Below are 18,154 nucleotides of genomic sequence, written 5' to 3' on the forward strand. Positions count from 1 at the left end.
CCTGCTGTTTATTATGGTCACAGATCCAGTATGCAAAGCAGTTCCCTGGCATCAAAAAGCAGTTCCATAATGATCAGTTAACTCCACTGAATACTTGGGGCAGCAGTGGTCAATTGTCTCATCCTAGTCATTTAAATCTCGTCCTTAACCTCCATTTATACGGACATGTTGGTGGAGATGATGTGAAAACACAGAGCAGACGAGGGCAGACGTTAAATGTCAAGAAATGCAGAGCGAGGACGGCAAAGTGGGAAGTGATGAGAACTGAGTGAGAAATAAAGAGGACGAGGGGTCAAAGTGTTTGTGTGTGTGTGTGTGCGTGTGCGTGTGCGCGTGCGTGTGCGTGAAATGGATAGAGAGGGAGTGTTTGACATTTAGGCAGAGTCCAGATTGTAGCTTGGATTTTAGTGTTTTTGGCTCAAGGACTCCAACTGCTCATCTGACTGCAAAAGAGAAAGAATGATACATCAACTTTTGTCAAACTCAAGGCCCCGGGGGCCAAATCTTACCCATTAGATGAGCATCGAATTCGGCCCGCAGGAGAAAGTAGAATTGAGAAAATGTTAAAACTTGTGTAAATAATAAAATAATTCAGTTGTAAAAATCTCAAATTAACAATTTTAGTGAAATTCCACCATACTTTGGTGGGGTTTGCAGTTTCCCCATGCATTACGACTAAACACAGCATCACCATGTGATGTCGTTATGCTGCAAAGAAGTGGAACAAGCTGCAGCAGAGCTGAAGGCAGCATCACATGTGAACATTTTGAAATCAAAGTTGAAGGCACTTTTTTTCTCTACTGCGTATGATTGAGAGGGAGATTTTTGGTCATGTTGTTGATATAATGTGTTAGTTGATGATTTTAATTGATTTTACTGATGATTTTGAATGTTCTTATTGATTTTAAGCTGTTGAATGTTTTATCATGTAAAGCACATTGAGTTGCCTTGTGTATGAAATGCGCTATACAAATAAATTGGCTTTGCCTTGCCGATATCACTAGAATGTAATCATTTTTAATTGCAAGAACTCTAAAGTTTTCCATAAATCTTGCAATTTCTCCAAAAACAATTCTACAAAATTCTGCTAAATTAAACTAAACATTTGTAGAAATAATTAAAAAGTTCTTAAGTGAAAAACTAGGCCATGATTGATGTTAAAACTGATCTTTTTCCCACCTTAAATCTGTGGCCCATTTGAGATCAAACTGGTCCATATTTGGCCCCTGATCTAAAAGGAGTTTGAAACCCCTGCTCTTAGTTAAATCATATTCACAGATTGCTAAATTGACTTTGATTCTTGACCAAATAAGGTATATAGAAGGTAATTGAACCATTTCACTGAGGAAAACACTTGAACTGGAACAGAGGTCCAACATCCTTTGTTATCTTTACAGAAATGATTATTTGGTCTTCATATTCTCACCACACATGCTGTAAGGAGGTGGGCACTGTGGGTTTGTTGTCAGTTCATCAAAAGGATCACATATTAACAGGGGGTGGACTGGCCATCTGGCGTACCGGGCATCACCACAGTGGGCCATCAACCCCAAGTGGGCCGGTCCGGTTCACTACTTGTTTTTGTTTTTTTTTGTTTTTTGACAAGTGAGTGGAGGCAGACATGTAAACAGGTGGCTAAAAATGGTCCAAAAGTGGTAAAAAGAATGAAAAGTGACTAAAATGGGCCAAAAGCAGTCAAGAGTGGTCAAAAAATGGCAAATAAAGAGGAACTAGGTGGTATGTAATGGAAAAGGGTAGCTTAAATTAGCAAAATGTGGCAAACAATAGTGAAAAAAAAGCATTTATAAGTATTTATTGAACAAAAGGTAGCTTAATTGGATGAAAGATGGCCAAAAAATTACAGTATGGACAAAAATTTGGATAAAAGTGTCAAAAAGAACTTGCAAAAATGAACAAAAAATGGGAAAAAAAATGTTTATTGCCAAACGGTAGCTAAAGTCCAGAAAAAGTTTTGAAAATGGTCAAAGGAAATAAGTAAAAAGAGGTAAAAAGTTTCTCCCTTTCAAAGTTTTTTGGGTGAATAATGATTAAAATTAAGACATAAAGAGTCACATATTGAGCATCACAGATTTAATACGGCTTTTACATGGTGTCGCTGATGCCTCTAGTCCAACCTTTAGCCCAATCTTCCATGTTCTTCTTTCTTCTTCCTACTTCCCATCAGAAGTGTAAAGAGTAATAATATATCCTAGGGCAGGGCAATATATAGAGATTTAAGATATATTGAGTTTTCTCCTTTGGTGATAGAGAAATTGACAATATCACTTACATTGATATATATATATATATATATATATATATATATATATATATATATTGTAATATATTGATATATATATATATATATATATATATTTTTTTTTTTTTTTTTTTTTGATAGCTTATTTTGTATCAAAATACTTGTTTTAGGAGTCGCTGCTTTCACTACTTCTTAGAACAGCATGAAAAGCACAGTTTGATGGATTGCTGAGTGCGCACTATAAAACTCACTCATACGTGCTGTCCCTTATAGGAGAAAAAGCCAGAAGTAGAACATGTCGTGTTAGGGATGCACCGAAATGAAAATTTGTGGCTAAAGCCGAATAAAATAAAACGTTAAAAATGCTAAATTTAAATACTTAGACTGAAATGTTAAGAGTGGGACTAGGATCAATAAACTACATAATTCATATCTAATCATATATGTAGTCAGCAGAAAAAAGCTGTGTTAGGGTGGACCCACACTTTAAAAAAATTCCAACATTTTAGTATCACGGTAGATGATGTTTGGAAAATATCAGAATTTCATTCACTTCATTTTTCACTTATGGAGCCAGTGAATCATGTAAAACAAATAACCAACATCTCCATGCTGTCTAGAAATAGTTAGTGTTTTTTTTTTATTGTTGTCTTAATAACAACATTTTTGACAGCTGTTTAAAATCAACCTTTAAACGCTAACAGATAGCATTCTATCCAATGTTCTTTAATCTGAATCAACCTCACTTCCTAGAGCACTCATAATATTTGTTATCTGTTATTTTTTGTTCCACTTACTTCCCCATCATTTCACTTTGTTATGAAGGACATTTTGTATCCCTCAGTTCTAAATTTGACATAACAAGTTTGTTTTTCTGACTTGTTGGATTTACATGATGCAAATACAAGGCTTGTGCCAACATCCTGGTGCTCTAACATCACATGTCCAAATCCTGAGCTTAACAACAGAGCAGAGGTAAGGCATGAAGTAAAAAGCAGAGTGGACCCATCCACAGCATCTGTCCGTCAACAAAAAGTCTCTAGAAAACAGACAGAAGCTCTTTGCACTGAGAATAATTGGCCATTAGACTAGCATCATAAGCAGAAGCTCTGAGATAAAAACATTGTTGTTAAATGAGTGTTTTTCTTTTCTATTAGTAATGTTTGGTTAGTCTACAGCCTCATGGGGCTGCAGCCCAGTCAGAGCCACTAATCTGGGGTTGTACAGCCAAGGAGCCGGTGTTGGAGGGGCTCCAGCTTCCTCACATTAGACAAAGCTGCATTACTCATGCATACCAATGTACACCCCCCCCCCCCCCCCACACACACACCCCCCCCTCCCCTCAGCGTTTATTGTACATGTGACAGGATGAATAAAACATTTGTCAACACACAGGTGTTTAGCTGTCATAGGTTTGATTTGAACGTTGACAGATGTTCAATGACACACACACACACACACACACACACACACACACACACACACACACACACACACACACACACACACACACACACACACACACACACACACACACACACACACACACACACACGCACACACACACACACACACACACACACACACACACTGGATTGGCTGGTAGAGCTGCTGGGTGTTGAACAAACTCACTACTTGATCTAATTGCCTTGCTGCAAAGCACCTTCACTCAAGTTTAAGGTGTGTGTGTGTGTGTGTGTGTGTGTGTGTGTGTGTGTGTGTGTGTGTGTGTGTGTGTGTGTGTGTGTGTGTGTGTGTGTGTCCACTCCATGGTGGAGATCCTTCATTTCCTCCCATTAGCTGAAGCACTTCCACTCATCCACCTCATAATTATGCCAGTGGTTGCCAAACTTTCTCCAGTCCCGTACCCCTTCAGACATTTAACCTAAAGCCATGTACCCACTACTCCTGCACACTTAAAGCTAGGGTAGGCAATTTTCTCCACATACACTTTTTAAGTTTTTGGTTGAAATTGTCTTTATGTCCTGACATAAATTAAGATCTTATGTGTTCTGAAAAAGGAACGGAGAAAATCCATCAACTGTTCTCAATCCCTTACATGCACGAGCTCACACTGAAAGCGTGTCACCACTGACAGAGCTAAGACAGAGTTTTTAGTCATGTTTTTTAACATATATAATGGTAAGGTTTATTGATTACTTACTGCTGAATGAGACATGAGACATACAAGTGATGAGCTGAGCTCCTCTTCTGCAGCAGCTGTGAGTATGCATGTGAGTGAGACAGAGCACAAAGGGGAGGGGGAGGGGGTAAAGTCTGAGCCGTCGGGGAGGCTACATTCAAAATCAATGTTTGTCAAACTTAAAAATCCACTTTCACATCAAGCATGTTGGGCTAGTGTAAAACAATGTAGCTCTCATTATATTTTCACTTTTTGAGTTGAGATTGTTTCTCTGTCACCACTAGAGGGCAGTTTTACAGAGGCCAATGTGTAATTTGTGGCAATGCATGGAGGCTCCTGACTGCTACTCTATTTATATTCTAGTTTCCAATGTTGTCACACCATTTAAAATTTTACCCTGGGGTACCCGTACTCTACTTTGGGAATGCAGGCTCTACACGCAAAGCCTTCGCAGTAAAGGTGTTAGAAAAAATAGATCCTGCAATACATCGCAATATTTCACAGTACGATTATAGTATCGATCAAAAAAATATCCCCATCGTTTTTTAATCATGTTTTTTATTTTACACTAACATATGCACAGCACGTAAACGCCCAGTCACTAGGTGTCAGTGAACCACATCAGACCTTATTAAACTACCTCTAAATGCATTTTAGATTTGAAGTTGATTACACTTTATTGTCATTAAACATACTGGACACTTTTATAGATGGTTGGGAAGAAACAATTCCCTTTTAACAGGAAGAAATCTCTGTTGGAACCAGGTTCAGAGTTGGCAGCCATCTGCGTCGACTGGTTGGGGTTAGTGGACAGAAGGACAAACAGAACAGGATAGAGAGATAGAACATCAGAGTGTCTCAGATTAGTTGAGCCATGAACCACTGATCAGGAACTGATCAGCTTCACAACACCTGAAACAGAGCAGAGATAGAAGGACGAGGAGAAGACACTGACTGCAGAAAAACATGATACATTATTATCACGTCAGCCTGTCTTGTCCTTGGGCTTCACTCCCAGTGGCCTAGTCAACACTTATTATAAAGGTGACAAATCTCTACCCATTTATTAGTAAGCTAACAGCTACTCCAAGGTCTGTAAATGCGACCATTCACAGACGAGCCCATGTCCGCTCTTGTGGTTAGGTCATGTTATGATTCAGTCCTCAGTCCTAAGATTGGTACTTGAATAAAAAATAGTTATCATTTACTTGTTCTCGCTTAAAAAAAAATGAAATAAATTGTATTTTGTACCATTTTGTACTTGTAAAGGTGAAATTTGTAATTATTGATATTGGGATATATCGTACCGTGACATGCATGATGACAAAGCACACTTCAGCCACTGGACATGAAGTTCTCAGTGAGGTCACCTTTTGGTTAAATCATGTTCCTACCTCCCTGACCACCTGCTCTGTCTCTGTGTCCTGAGTTGTTTTCTCCTGACACTCCATTCAAATATAATGACCAGCAGAACACATTACCAACCTAAAACAGGCTGCATCAATCATATTATATGTATAATGCAGACGGGGAGTCGTCTCTTGCCATCACATCATGTGTTATTTTTTGGAAATAAAAGTAACTTTAACATTTGACAGAAGTATCCTTGAAAGCAGTCACTGTACAAAATCTACTTACCTAACTCTGCAACTTTCATCAATTCATATGTTTTTTCTAGGTGGAATATTCTCCAACTGTCAAATAATATTTGAACTGAAACTTCTAAAGCCACATCATTGTAAAAACCCTTTAGGAGATGAATCGTCCTTGAGATGACAATTACACAATTTTCCTTTGTCGGCCTATTCGTCAAGAACTTCAATTAAAGTAACTGATCAAATGATGTAATTCCCTCAAAGACCTTATAGTTTAATAATGTGAGGGACAAACCTCCTTCATTCTAGGACAGAGCAACAGTGAGACACAGAGTTTAAAGTGATACAAAAATGTGACTGTATCTGATCCGTGGGTCACATTATCAACATTCATGTCAGCATTTACAATAATGAGCAATCGCAACATTTATATTTAAATTTGTCTTAAAAACAAACAAGAACCAACAAAATTAGAATGTCAAATAGTATTTTTTCCTCATTCTGAGTGTTGTTTTTTTTTGTTTTTTGTTGTCTTGTGCTCTTGGTATAATTTCAAATAATTATTTTGTTGTCATTTTTTTTTTGTTTAATGTTTTCATATATTTTTACATATTGTGTGTTTTTGTTGTTTATTATTGTTGTTGTTTGTGTGTTTTTAATGTCATTATTTGCTGTGTATACTTGTAGTCATCTTGTGTATTTTTCAGACATTTTATGTGGTTTCACAGAATTAAACCGAGGACCGCATGTGGCCCCCCGTCCGTCAGTTGCCCATGTCTGGAGTAAATAAACAAAGAAAATCATGAAGGAAAGCACTGAGAGGATTATTCAGGCTCACTTTTTTATGACCAACCTCTCAGTCTCTCCTGTTTATCTGTCTTCAGATAATGGTCTCTATATAAATATCGTAACTCGTTGTAGAATTCATTGGAAAAGTCAAAGAATAAGTCAAGTATAAGCTCCTTGTTATTAATGATTATTATTAGGAAAAGTGAAGGAAATTTAAGATTACAATGCCTATCATAAGAATTCATCCTCTTGGATGATGTACCCATTATTGCTTTCATAAACACATCAAGATAAAATAAAATTAGCTTTTTTCACACAAAAAAAATAAATATTGGAAATAACTGTTGAATGTCAAAACAGTAACAAAGCAATATCAATTATTCAAAAACATTTAAAGAAAAAAATATAGTTTGCATCATTTTTCACCCCCTTTTAAATTGAATGGTCTAATTTAATGGAGGTCAATCTAATTGTTGCCAAGTCTCCCAATTTTTGAAATGAGGATCACCTGAGTGATGTGGGTGTGTCTAAAGGGTCCAGTGACTGGCTCACTAGTATTCCTGTTTAACATTACATCATGAAGACAGAAGAACAACCCAAGCAACTCAGGGAAAGGGCTTTTGAAAAGTACTAGTCTGGGGGTGGATACAAAAACAAATTCCACGACACTGAACATCCCCTGGAGTTTAGCGAAATCAATTATCAAGAAGTGGATGAATATGTGAATATCTGCAGAGATCAGGACGTCCTCCTAAACTGAGTGACTGTGTTCGTAGGAAACTAGTCAGAGAAGCCACCAAGACACCTACAACTTTGACGCTTCAGCTGCTGAGAGGGGAGAAACTGTGGGTTCAAAGCTTTATGGTGAGTGGTAATGAAGAAGCCGCTTTTGAAGAAAACATATTAATTCTCGACTAGAGTTAGCCAAAAGGCATGTGGAAGACTCTGTCAGACAACCATCCAACCAAACACACCATCCTTACTGTAAAGCATGGTGGTGGCAGCATCATGCTTTTTAGGTGTTTCTCAGCCACTGGCCCTTGAAGACTAGAGGGAAAAATGAATGTTGCAAAATACACTTAAATCCTGGAGCAAATTTGTATTTGGTCTGCAAGAGAACTACGTCTTGGGAGACAATTTATTTTTTAACCATACAATGATCTAAAGCAGTGGTTCTCAAACTTTTTTGGCTTTTGTTTTTCTGAATCCAAGTACCCCTAACTTGTGAAAAACAGTGGATGATCCCTTTAATGAAGCAGAACCTGAGGGTTGGTGCATCACAAAAGCTTAACTAGTGTTGGCACATCATCAATAAAAACCAACAAACCTGCAAGAAATATTACATTTTGTTCCTTATTCATCAAGGCCCTGCCATCAATAACTCAAATCCTACAGATGTTTATTTTGACCTTGATGACACAGCTCAGAAGCAGAAAGCATCACAACTTTATAAAACATGACACGTATTCAATGCAAATGGCGTAGAAAGCAGTGGAAGATTAGCAGTGCACTGTAGGAATGTTCACAAAGCTGTTGCTCCTCAGAGGGTTAAGGAGGTTTCTGTTTCTAGCTCTTTGTTTATTTAGACATCTCTGCAACACTTCAAAGTTTTTATATTTGTCTGTGAAAGGAACAAATAAAGACCTTTATGATCTTTTCAGCTGCTTTAACAATGCACTGCAGGGACTTCAGGCCATTGTGTCACCCAATGATGTAGAGTCTCAGGTTCCTGGGTAACATTATGTCAAAATGTGCAGACGGGTCACAATGGAAACTTTGATTGGTTTGATGCCACACACACACACACACACACACACACACACACACACACACACACACACACACACACACACACACACACACACACACACACACACACACACACACACACACACACACACACACACACACACACACACACACAGTGTTGTAGTTTCATTTGCTGCTCAAAAGTTTGTTCTAAAAAAAAAAAATCCTACTCTTCAGCAATTTTAACTAATCCATTATTTAACAATTGGAGTAATTTAGGATTTGTATCCATTTATGACACATTGTTGGTTTCCGTGGAGATAGAAATGTAGTTTGAGACCTTCAATGTCTCTAAAGAAGCAGCTTGTTTTTTGATTAGCATAATAATGAAGGAATTAAAGAAAGGAGAGATGTTGACTATCTGGTTAAATGAAAAGGCAAATATGATCATCACTGTGAGCATATCAAGGTCTTCTGGGTCTAATGATTGCACGTAGATACAAATTAGATTGTTTGCAAATATTGCAAAAACGTAATCATCCACACTCAGTCAGCAGTGATATTTCATGTTCTGCTTCATCAACAGTAAGAGAGCTGTCAGACTGGGTTGGGTTGATTGCTATTAAAGGTCCAGCTGTTTTTCACCCATCTTTAATTGTTCTAAAAACCCAACAACATAGTATTTGAGGTTTATTTTCCCAAACTCACCATTTTTCTGGTGTTTTCTCTGAAAAGTCACTTTCAGACCGCTCCTAAAAAAACCGCTGCTGCTTCAGCGTGTTTGTTTATCACAGCAGCAGGAGAGTAAATCATTATCAGCCACTTTCTTCTCCTCCTCACCTCTTCTGACCACTGAACTAGTCCATTTAAGGTGATAGTCTATTGTTTTGTCCGACAGCTGCATCACATTGGGTCACAAACACGTCAGATAATTCCATAAAGGGGATACGAGGCAATATAACGGCTACTAAAAATCTAACTGATTGTGAGTGGGCACGCTGTGCTTCAGATTATCTATATGCTGAATGTAAACATATTAACCGTAATATCAACCTGCCTTTGCTATGTTTGTTTTAACTGTGAGGTAGTTTGAGAGGAAGAAACTCACATTCTTAATGGGTAGGAGGAGCCACGATTGTCAGGAGGAGGAGTGTCAGCCTTATGAGTCATAAGGTGAGAAAAATCCAATTCGCCCATTTGGAGCTGACTTTTTACAAAATGTGGAAAAACAAGGGAGGGAGGAAACAGAACTTTTTCCAACTGTAGCCCTTTGAATGAGGCTAAAGGAATGCATATCACTGTAGCAAAACCATTGTAAAGTCATTTAATTTTTCATAATACTGACCCTTTAAGGCTGCACAATTAATCAAATTTGCCATGATTAAATTAACCTGATGATCTGCAATTATTACATTTAGAACTCAGGCATTCTCAAACCCAATAGTCAGCCTACCACCACGGGGCGAACACATAATTAAGGCTTCATTAAGTTACCTTAGTGGTTAGCAGTCCGTCTCACAGCAAAAAGGTCCTGGGTTCAAGTCCTGGGCTGGACACGGGTTTTTTCTATGTGGAGTTTGCATGTTCTCCCCGTGCTGCATGGGTTTCCTCCCATAATCCAAAAACATCTCTCTGAATTACTCGTAGGAGTGAATATGCGTGTGAGTGGTTGTCTGTGTGTCTGTGTGATGGACTGGTGCTCTGTCCAGGGTGTACCCTCGTCTTACGCCCAGTGAGAGCTGGAGATAGGCACCAGCAGACCTCTGCATCCCTGAAAAAAGGAACAAGTGGGTCAGAAAAATGGATGGAATAACAAGCGAGCAACGCTTCAGTGTCTCGGTCACTTCGGGTCATGCAATACCTTTTTTTTTTTTTTAAGTGCTGCTTTAAAAAAACAAAAAAATAAAATGCTGGCTATTTTTTTTTCTTTTTTTTTAGAAAAAGCAACATTTTGACATGTTCTGAGGTAAGCCTGGTGTGTTAACCATAATGCTGCCTTTGATAGCACTCGGAACCCAGAAAGATCCAGGTCGTCAATTTTGACCTCTGAGATAAATGCGTTTCATTCACTTGAGCTTAGAAAACATGACTGGTCACACTCGACTGATGTTTGTTTTTATATTTTTCGAGGTGCAAAAATACCTGCTGGGGAAATGTAAAAGAGCTACTTGAGAGAAAGAGAGAGAGAGAAACCATAGACTATAGAAAGGATGCATTAAACTATACAGTATCATTACTTACACAGAACAACATTCAAATGAACAGAGGGGGAACGGAAATACCACTACATAGTTCTTCTACACTTTTAATAACACAAATGCCAAGTTAGATGGCACAAAAGTAAAAGTTGAGGAGAAAGTGTTTACGTCTCATGATGGGCACCGCCATTTTGCTAAAACGTTTCTCTAAACGATTCGAGCTGCTTGGATCCTGCTCGAATTCCCAAGGCAGGGTCCCAAACTCAAGGCCCGTTTTATTGCATTTTTCCAATTCGTTCTGTCGGATTTATCCAGATTCAGAGTGCAATCGAATGCATTATAAGCCCCGCCTCTCTGCTTCATCTGTGAACAGGAATGAAGCCAGGTGGAAATAAAACATGGAGCCATCATAAATCCTTACATCTCCCTCCTTGTTTTCCGTCTGATACTCTCACACAGGACGGATATCACACCTGACCCGAGCCTGACAGAACTAGCCGGGTCGGGTTCAGACACATGTAGGTCACGTCAGCTTGTTTTTTCATGTGTGTCGGCACTAGAAGCACACACAACCTCCACATACTCCATTAACCGAACATGGAAGTGAGCAGGTATCATGAAAACTGTAGAGTTTTAGGGTGTTTTTGAGGTGGGGAGGACACTCGTGTTGTACGTGTGGACACGCCCCCATGAGTTGATTGACTTAATTAGCAGAGGAGTAAAGAGTACTGATAGAACCTCCTCAAGTAGAAGTACTGTTACTTCATTGAAAATGTACTCGAGTACAAGTAAGTCATACATAAAATAATGAAGTACAAGTAAAAAGTAGCTCAATTAAACAGTACTAGTTACCTTCATCTCCCAAGTTTATTTTTGGTAATGAACGGTTCCCTTGGATACAGTAAACATCTCATGTATAAACTTATAAAGGAAGAGACACAATCTCGCACAAATTCAACTTAATTTATTTTCTACAAAGGCATCTGTATAAAATAAAAGGTTTGTCAAAATGTACAATTCTTTTTTAAATAAAATAACTCAATTTAATGCACAATAATAATAATAATAATAATAATAATAATAATAATAATAATAATAATAATAATAATAATAATAATAAACTCTCAGGTTCTAAATATAGATATATTTGTGAACTCTAAAACTGAGAAAATAACCGTCAATTAATGCTGTTTTGTAGCCGTGCATTACGTTAAATCTGATTGGTCGGCTATGATGTGATGCATTTGATTGTTTTCAGGTCATTTAATTTTTTGTAGTTTCACAATGTCTGTTGATCATTTTGAAACAAAAAATAGTTTTTTACTCAGTAATGGTTGGGTGTAAAAATGTAACAAATGTAAAATTACTGATTTAGAAATATACTCAAAAAAAAAAATACCCATAAAAGCAACTCAATTACAGTAAAGTGAGTACTTTTAATTCGTTCAAGATAGAAAATGTTAAACAGTCGAATGTTTTTTGCTCAAAAGCTGTAGGTTTAAGCCTAATGTTCATAACTTTTCTTTATACACTGTAATTGTTTTCATAGAGCAGAGGTATGCAACTATAGTCACAGCATGGCCACAAATATGTGTTAGTTAGATCGCAGGGCCACGTATTCAACATTCATGAATAATGAGCAATCTGAGCATTAACAAAATGTTTTTACAGTAATTTTGTTTTTTATTTCTCCCATTTTCTGTATTTTTGTTGTTGTCTTACTTGTTATGAGGCCTTTTGTGCAGTTTTTTGGAGGAATATTGTATATTTTGCATTATTTTGAGTACTTTTCATGCTTGTTTATGTTGTTTTATCTTTGTTGTCGTTTTGCTTGTTTGTAAGTACTGTGGGTTTGCGTTTGAGTCATTTATCATGATTTTCTTGTCTTTTTGTGTACTTTTGTTGTCTCTTTGTGTACTTTTGTGTACTTTTGTTGTCATCTTCTGTAATTTTGTGTATCACTGTTGTCGTTTTGTTCAATTTTGTGTGTTTATGGAGAATTTTTTGTGTTTTTCTCTTGTCTTTTACTATACTTTCCTGCAACATTGGAATTATTTGCTTTTGTTTTCATGTTGTACTTTTACTTTGGGGCCCACAGACAATTAAACTGAGGGCCTCCAGTTGCTTATGTCTGTCCTAGAGTTTCGCTTTGACTCTGTATCAGTGTATTTAAACAGTTAGCCCATAGAAATTTTAAATATTATTCTTGTTTAAAGCGTTTCTTTTGCACTCTAAACTGTTCACGTTTGTTAAAAAGTAGTTGAATAAAAATAAAGATGTTTTCCTTAACAGAACAAATAATCGTGATTACAACATTGATCCAAATAATCGTGATCATCATTTTGGCCATAATCGTGCAGCCCTGATTGCTATGAAATATAATGGTGCGCTGCATGACGTTCCACATTCTGCTCTTGAATGTAATAAAACAGACCTTTGAACTGTTGCTGTCACTGAGTGTTTTGTTGTGTTGAGGTGTCATGTTGATGAAACCTCAGACTGAGGAAGACGAGCCACAGTCACAGGGTGAGGAGTTGACCTTGAGAAGGACAAATGGCAGTGTGGGCTTGTTTTCATGGTTATGTCCCTATGGGAAGGGTCATTTTTTATGTGCACTTAGAGCCTCAACGATCGTGATCAGCATATCATATCATACATGTGGGCTGGGGGGATGTGGGGAAGGCTATGAATACAAAAGAACAAGCACTCAATCCTGAGTCGATACAATATTATTATCTCGTAAAGACAATAAATAATTCATTATTATTTAATTGCATTTTTACACGAGAGTACTTGAGCTGAAAAAATAGTAAATGCACCCTCAGGACAATCTGTATTTCCTGTACATGTGAATGTTATATATGTGCCTTTTCATTCATGTCACACATTAAGCCGAAGCTTGAATTATTGTACCCTCACACAGAATGAGTGTGTGTCCCTGCTTGCTAATTGACGAGTCCCAACCATTAAAGGAGAGGTTTTATTGAATGTAAAGGTGAAATGCCTTCAGTGGTAACAGTGACGCTGTCAAAGAGGCAGATCTCTTAGTTTAGATGAAGGTTATGAGCAAAGGTGACATTCAAAATAAAATCGTACAAATCATCAGTTTTGCTTTAAGTTGGTCAGGTTTAATTAACACAAACATGTTTGCTGAGCTTTCAATATGAAAAACAGAACAACTTTTTGGGGTCCATCCATAAAGTCAGCAAAATGATGGTTCATTGATCTATGAATCTGTGATAACCACATTTATTTATTCATCTCAATAATATCCACTGTTATACTATGTTCCATATTATATAGTCATCTTAAAGATGTAAATCATTGTCTCAATCAGAAATAAAATGGGTTAGAAGTGACCAAAAATGGTGGAAAAGGGGGAAGGGAGCAGGGAGGAGAGATTCAAGGTAGAAAATGGAAGGGTGGGGAAGAGTTGATTATTGTAAAGTGAGAGTGAGAAGTGAAGTTGTAGTTGTGCATATTGTGCTTATTATGTTGTGTAATCAAGCCAGTCTGGTGACACGTGTGAAGCATAGGTTTAATGGTGGTGGCTGTGGACAGAGGGAAGGAGTGAGTGGTAATAAACAGGTATTTGGGATCAACGAGTCTAAAGTTAAGCTCACTACGAGTTTTATCCCACAATCCAAGCCGTGCCAGTGCATCGTAGACCAATGTATGTGCAAAAACCGCCACTGCAAGCCCAAGCGCTACCCCGGACCCAAAGATGCAGCAACGCTAGCAGAAAGAGCGGGAAATGGGATTTTAAAAACCACAGAAATTGGTTAAAAGTTGCAAATTAGGGTGGGTAAAAATGGAGAAAATGTGTAAAAAAGGGTTCAAAGTGTCAATATTGGCTTAAAAGGGGCAGAAATTGGTTGAGTGGGAGCTGGGGTAATGCAATGTAAAATGTAGGAACAATAAGTTTAAATTGGCAAATAATGGGCATGACAAAATGTGAATGTGGTTAAAGTGGCAAAAAAAGAGCATATGATATGGTGAGATCAAGTTAAAAGTGACAATAACGGGTCAAGATATGCAACATTAGGTGGTAAAAGTGGTGGAAAGGATTTATAAGTGCTGAAAATGTCTTAAAAGTTGAAAAAATGTAAATAAAATACATTGAAATTTGACAGAGAAGTGGAAGAAATGGGAGTAATGTAGCAAAATGCATTAAAAAGTGTGATGTGATGAAAAAAGGTTAACATATGGCAAGTTTTATTGTAGGTGCAGAAAAAGGGTAAAAGTAAGCCAAAATGGGGTCAAATTGTTAAAAAAAATATATATATTGTTAGTTTCTTGAAGGCATCTGGCGACACCCTGCTATTATTCATCTGAATAATATCCACTGATCTACAGGAAGTTCATTATTATTTGCACCATAGTATATAGTCATCTTAAAGATGTAAATCCTTGTTTTAATCAGAAATAAAATGGGTTAAAAGTGACCATGAATGGTGGAAAAGGTGGTGAAATTGGATTTTAAAAACCATAGAAATTGGTTAACAGTTGCAAATTAGAGTGGCAAAAAATGGAAAGAAAAAGTTGTGAAAAGGGTTCAAAGAGTCAATATTGGCTTAAGAGTGGCAGAAATGGGGGGAGGGGAGGTTGACGTAATGTAATTTAAGAAGTAGGACAATCACTTTAAACTGGCAAATAATGGGGTATGACAAATGATTAATGTGGTTAAATTGGCTAAAATAAGCATAAAATATGGTGAAAGGAGGTTAAAAGTGACAATAATGGCTCAACGTATGTGACATTAGGTGAAAAAGATGGTGGAAAGGGTTTATAAGTGCAGAAAATGTCTTGAAAGTAGAAAAAATGTGCAGAAAAGACATTGAAATTTGATGGAGAAGTGTCAAAAATGGGAGTAATGTAGCAAAAATGCATTTAAGGTGCAAAAATATGGCAAAAAAAGTGATGATAAATGGGTTCAAATTGTAACAAAAAAAAAAAATGTCTTAGTTTCTCGAGGCATATGGTGACCATCTCGCGACCCCAAATGGGGTCCTGATCCCAAGGTATGGAACCCCTGCTTTAAAGATTTCCTGGGGTACTGTATAAGAACCAGATGATAAAAATAACGTATGCATTGAGCGGGCTGTGCAAACGTGAGCGAGGTACACAACATCGCCATGGAGTGTAGATTCCTCTGAGCTTCTTGACGGTCACATGACCTTCTTTGTTCTGTGTTGAGACGTAGGGGGCGAGGCGAAATCCAATCTCATTTTGATCAACTGCACTGTCGCCTCTGATCAACCTCCTTCTAATGTCTCTTTGAGCTTTTGTTTGGGAAAATAAACGAAGGGAAAGTGGCCACACAGGGTTCATTACCACGGAATCCATGTAACGTTCATGTTTGTGTGCAGCGGGAGAAACCAACAGAGGGGTAAAGAGTACAGATACAGTGGGTTGTATAAGTATCCGCACCCCTTTAACTTTTCAAAATGTTTCCACCCTATGGACCACAAATATGAATATATTTAGTTGAAAATTTTACGTGAAAGACACACACTAAGAGACACACAATCAACACGATCATGAAGTGAAAAAAATTTATACATTATTATGAACTTTAAAAAAAAAAAAAAACTGAAAAGTGGGATGTGCAAAAGTATCTACCCCCCCTTTTCTTTAAGTGCAACCAATTGCCTTGAGAATTTACATGATGATTTCTGAATGGCCACATGTTGACCTAATGACCTAATAATAGAGTCCACCTGTGTGTAATCTAGGGGTGGGAACCTCTAGGTACCTCACGGTACGATACGATACGCTATACAGAGCTCACGATAACGACTATCTCACAATATGACGATACTGCGATTATCGATATATTGGTCAGAAATCAATCTACGATAATCTATGACATAACAAGATTTTTTAATTTATATCTCTGAAAGACAATACATTGAAAAAGTGTCCTTTGAACAGTGACACTATTGTAGTGCAACATTTCTGTAAATAAGTGTCAACATACCAATAAGTATCTCCAATAGTGCTTTCTGTAAACAATAAATAGGTTCTTTCTTACCAGTGACACCAGTGTAGTGCAATATTCCAGTAAACAATATATTGGTTCCTTCAACAAACAGTGACAACATTTCTGTGAAGACGTACCTGCACATTTTAGTGAAAAAGCAGAAAAGGTTTTGAAAAAGAAATAAAAAATCGACAGCACGAACATATCGATAATGAAAATGAAGTCCAAAGAACACACCAGACAGGTTCAGGACGAAGTTGTGGAGAAGTAAAAAGCTGGCTTGGGTTGAGGAAAAGGACATTCAGGCTTGATATATGAATCATAACATAATCTAATCGGTTGAGCAGACATGGGCTCATCTGTAAACGGTTGCATTTACTGGTTCAATAAACGGGAAGAGATTCAAATTCTGATGTAGCTGGTTATGATTTACAGTCCGCATAAACAGGACTGAATCATAACAGAATGTAACCACTAAAGCGGACATGGGCTTGTCTGTGAACGGTCGCATTTACAGACCTTGGAGTCGTTGTTGTTAGCTTACCATTAAACGGGAAGAGATTTGTCTCTTTTATAAGTATTGATTAGGCCACTGGGAGTGAAGCTCAAGGCCAATACTGTATCATGTTTTTCTGCAGTCAGTGCCTTCTCCTCGTCCTTCTCTCTCTGCTCTGTTTCAGGTGTCTTGAAGCTGATGCTGTCAGTTCCTGATCTGTGGTTCACTGCTCAACTAGTCTGGGACACTCTGATGTTCTATCTCTCTATCCTGTTCTGTTGGTCCTTCTGTCCACTAACCACAACCAGTCCACGCAGATGGCTGCCACCTCTGAACCTGGTTCTAACAGAGATTTCTTCCTGTTAAAAAGGTGTTTTTTCTTCCCACTGTTGCTAAATACTTGTTCATGTGGATCTTGTTGGGTTTTTTCTTTCTTATTATGAATTTTATATTTTGATAAGCGCATTGAGATGACTTTGTTGTAAATTGCGTGATACAAGGAAAGGTGAGTTGAGTTGATATTGGCTATTAAAACTGTTACAGCCAAGTATAAGTAAATCTCCATTTACTTATAATCCCTCCTACTTCATTAGTATTAGGTCTACTAGTACTACTGGGGAGTATTTGTGTTTTACTATTACTACTAGTAAAATAGAAAAAAGCAGTTTACTAGTACTATTAGTGAGACTTTAAGTGCACTAATAGTACTAAAACAAGAATTTGGTTTTAGTAGTAAAGGTTATTGGTGCACTTGGGCACAAGTAGACCCTACCATAAAAAAATGTTTACTAGACAATTTAGTCTTACCTCCAATTTCCACTGGATGCGGCTTCGCTGCGTTACGTCTCCGCCGCACCATCGGAGCTGATAGGTTCCCACTTTAGTTGGATGCACGACGCATCAATCGGCACAGAGCAAATGAAGCTAAACGGGAAATTAAG

The sequence above is a fragment of the Gouania willdenowi genome, chromosome 1 (assembly GCF_900634775.1).
Source record: "Gouania willdenowi chromosome 1, fGouWil2.1, whole genome shotgun sequence".
NCBI classification, from domain to species: domain Eukaryota; kingdom Metazoa; phylum Chordata; class Actinopteri; order Blenniiformes; family Gobiesocidae; genus Gouania; species Gouania willdenowi.